This window comes from Carassius gibelio, chromosome B14, assembly GCF_023724105.1.
Source record: "Carassius gibelio isolate Cgi1373 ecotype wild population from Czech Republic chromosome B14, carGib1.2-hapl.c, whole genome shotgun sequence".
NCBI classification, from domain to species: domain Eukaryota; kingdom Metazoa; phylum Chordata; class Actinopteri; order Cypriniformes; family Cyprinidae; genus Carassius; species Carassius gibelio.
In genome coordinates, this window is record NC_068409.1 from 29,210,654 (window position 1) to 29,214,523 (window position 3,870).

Consider the following 3,870-nt stretch of genomic DNA (forward strand, 5'->3'; position numbering starts at 1 on the left):
GAGACCCCAATGGATTTCTAGTCCATCGCCTTAACCACTCGGCCACGACTACAAGAACAGACCAACTTCTGCTCAGTTTGTGTGCAACACTGCTGCCTGACCTACTTGCAAACAACCCAGCTCAGTCAGCAAGCTGACTGTAACCGAATAAAGGGTTTCCTTTTTTGGATACAGACATAATAACAACAAAACTTTGTGCACTTATAAAATAAAGATAACAAAAAAGATGTGCTGTCTGCAGCCTTTGTCTGCGCTGATCTTCATTTACAAACACGTCATTAAAATGAACCTCTAACTCTGTGAATACTCAACGAAGAGACATGAGAGAGATATCTATAGAAAGCTTGACATTTCTACTTTTAAACTAAACAAGTGCTGCCGAAAACAAAAATTTTCTGTGATAAAGTAATCCATATGAAAACAAGGCGATGTCCTTTTTTCACGTTTTTCACGTATTATATCTAATGTGACCACGCCCCCGCGCTGAACGCTCTATTCAGATTCAAACTGAAGCGCGGCTTGAATACGCCCACACAGAAGAAAAAGCAGCCAGACTGTTGTTCAAGTGCTTTTATTTTACTGTTTGCTTCGCGATGAGAGGAATAACACATAATTCACCCCAAAAAGATGTGACGTGGTTGAGGATTTGAGAAATGGATTTCCTCAGAAAAAAAAGAATGAAGCACTTTATTCAGCAGAGATCATAAACATGAGTAAGTCTCTTTATATTTATTTATATACTTGTACTAGTTTTCACTTAACGTCTAAACATTTTACTAGTTAGACTTTTTCCAAACTATAATTCTTGACTAAATGTATAATTAAGTTAAATATTATGAAGTTTCAATAACAATATACAAAACTATACCACTCAAAAGCTTGATGTAAATAATATAAATGTAACAAATACATGTAAATGTAACAAAAAATGGTGTTCTTTTAATTATCCACCATAAAAAAACATGAAAAATATTCTCAGCTATTTTCAAGATTAATAATAATGATAACAATAAATGTTTTTTTTTTTTTTTGTTTTTTTTTTAGAAATTCAGATTGTTAAAAGGATTTCTTAAGGATTGTGTGACTGGAGTAATAATGCAAAAATAAAATTAGTTTGAAAGTCAGCTTTGATTGTTCCTAATAAACTGTTTAACTGCTCCCATATATTAAATTATGTTGTGGGATAATTAAATATATTCTAAATAAACTCCAAACTTAAAATTATATACATTCATTTTGTTCTCAAGTTCTTTCTTGTAACACCTCCCTCTCAGTGACAACAGCTGACTGAGCGGCTCTTTATGCAGCTCATTATGCAGGGCTTTGTCTTCTCAGGTGTAAATCACAATGATATTCATGATAGTTGACGCCTACTCGCATATGACTTTTACCAACAAAAAGTGTCTTAGAACATTTTAATCAATGTATTGTTTTCTGTAAGTGAGTAAACAAGATGATTTTCACATAATTTACAAAGAAAAATTCTAGGCTACAAGCTCCGGTTCTCAAAAATCCCAGGCACCATTGTTCTTTATGTGTTTTTTTGCCTTGTTCATTTGTCACTAACCACAAGGGAGATCCCCTGATCCCCGGGAGCAGGAAGGAACACCGTTCCAGTACAGAGTCAGCAGAAGTGATAGCAAGGTGAGGCCAAAGAAAGAGCTTCGCCCGAACAGGGACTTGAACCCTGGACCCTCAGATTAAAAGTCTGATGCTCTACCGACTGAGCTATCCGGGCTCTTGTGGAGCACTGGCATCTCACCTTTTATATAACAGCAGTTTTACAACAAGCTGCCCAGAAGAGACGCAGGTGTCACGGGATGAAAGCTAGAAGCAGTTAGGACAAAGGACCATAGAAGGCACAATTACCATCACAGAAAGCTAAAGCAACACTGCAAAGCCCTCCCGTAGTCGGCAGGGTTCGAACCTGCGCGGGGAGACCCCAATGGATTTCAAGTCCATCGCCTTAACCTCTCGGCCACGACTACGTCTAGCAGTAGGCTGCCTGCCCCCTTGTCTGGTGGCTCCCTGCAGAGGCCAAGCGTCAAAAACAAAATAGAGAAGAAAGATGAGGTGGTACAAAATTGTCAACCTTCCCGTACACTCAACGCCAGAGTGTTGCCGTGACCCGGATTCGAACCGGGGTTGCTGCGGCCACAACGCAGAGTACTAACCACTATACGATCACGGCGTGCCACTGGCTCACCCAAGTTAACCCCTGGAGCCCGAATACCAGAAGCATCAGCGGCGTGTTGGTCCATCGTAGAGGGACTGGACATTACGCAAATCAGTGGGAGGACCTTGAAAAATTCATGGACGCTTTTCCTCATGGCCTTCAGCAAACAGCGTAGTCGGCAGGATTCGAACCTGCGTGGGGAGACCCCAATGGATTTCTAGTCCATCGCCTTAACCACTCGGCCACGACTACAAGAACAGACCAACTTCTGCTCAGTTTGTGTGCAACACTGCTGCCTGACCTACTTGCAAACAACCCAGCTCAGTCAGCAAGCTGACTGTAACCGAATAAAGGGTTTCCTTTTTTGGATACAGACATAATAACAACAAAACTTTGTGCACTTATAAAATAAAGATAACAAAAAAGATGTGCTGTCTGCAGCCTTTGTCTGCGCTGATCTTCATTTACAAACACGTCATTAAAATGAACCTCTAACTCTGTGAATACTCAACGAAGAGACATGAGAGAGATATCTATAGAAAGCTTGACATTTCTACTTTTAAACTAAACAAGTGCTGCCGAAAACAAAAATTTTCTGTGATAAAGTAATCCATATGAAAACAAGGCGATGTCCTTTTTTCACGTTTTTCACGTATTATATCTAATGTGACCACGCCCCCGCGCTGAACGCTCTATTCAGATTCAAACTGAAGCGCGGCTTGAATACGCCCACACAGAAGAAAAAGCAGCCAGACTGTTGTTCAAGTGCTTTTATTTTACTGTTTGCTTCGCGATGAGAGGAATAACACATAATTCACCCCAAAAAGATGTGACGTGGTTGAGGATTTGAGAAATGGATTTCCTCAGAAAAAAAAGAATGAAGCACTTTATTCAGCAGAGATCATAAACATGAGTAAGTCTCTTTATATTTATTTATATACTTGTACTAGTTTTCACTTAACGTCTAAACATTTTACTAGTTAGACTTTTTCCAAACTATAATTCTTGACTAAATGTATAATTAAGTTAAATATTATGAAGTTTCAATAACAATATACAAAACTATACCACTCAAAAGCTTGATGTAAATAATATAAATGTAACAAATACATGTAAATGTAACAAAAAATGGTGTTCTTTTAATTATCCACCATAAAAAAACATGAAAAATATTCTCAGCTATTTTCAAGATTAATAATAATGATAACAATAAATGTTTTTTTTTTTTTTTGTTTTTTTTTTAGAAATTCAGATTGTTAAAAGGATTTCTTAAGGATTGTGTGACTGGAGTAATAATGCAAAAATAAAATTAGTTTGAAAGTCAGCTTTGATTGTTCCTAATAAACTGTTTAACTGCTCCCATATATTAAATTATGTTGTGGGATAATTAAATATATTCTAAATAAACTCCAAACTTAAAATTATATACATTCATTTTGTTCTCAAGTTCTTTCTTGTAACACCTCCCTCTCAGTGACAACAGCTGACTGAGCGGCTCTTTATGCAGCTCATTATGCAGGGCTTTGTCTTCTCAGGTGTAAATCACAATGATATTCATGATAGTTGACGCCTACTCGCATATGACTTTTACCAACAAAAAGTGTCTTAGAACATTTTAATCAATGTATTGTTTTCTGTAAGTGAGTAAACAAGATGATTTTCACATAATTTACAAAGAAAAATTCTAGGCTACA

General features: G+C 37.2%; 5 non-coding genes across 5 annotated transcripts in view; all 5 read right to left on the minus strand.

Annotated features, from left to right (window-relative positions):
- The window catches only part of trnas-aga (transfer RNA serine (anticodon AGA)), an 82-nt gene extending 30 nt beyond the window's left edge, over positions 1–52 (minus strand). Inside the window, exon 1 of the tRNA in view lies at positions 1–52. This exon is cut by the window's left edge and continues 30 nt beyond it. This is a non-coding gene — a tRNA (tRNA-Ser).
- A 1,613-nt stretch (positions 53–1,665) lies between these two features.
- trnak-uuu (transfer RNA lysine (anticodon UUU)) lies at positions 1,666–1,738 on the minus strand. Its single transcript has one exon. It is a non-coding gene; the product is annotated as a tRNA-Lys (tRNA).
- A 168-nt stretch (positions 1,739–1,906) lies between these two features.
- trnas-uga (transfer RNA serine (anticodon UGA)) lies at positions 1,907–1,988 on the minus strand. The gene has a single exon. It is a non-coding gene; the product is annotated as a tRNA-Ser (tRNA).
- Positions 1,989–2,119: 131 nt separating this feature from the next.
- trnah-gug (transfer RNA histidin (anticodon GUG)) lies at positions 2,120–2,191 on the minus strand. The gene has a single exon. It is a non-coding gene; the product is annotated as a tRNA-His (tRNA).
- A 155-nt stretch (positions 2,192–2,346) lies between these two features.
- Positions 2,347–2,428, minus strand: trnas-aga (transfer RNA serine (anticodon AGA)). Its single transcript has one exon. It is a non-coding gene; the product is annotated as a tRNA-Ser (tRNA).
- Between the last annotated feature and the right edge of the window lie 1,442 nt (positions 2,429–3,870).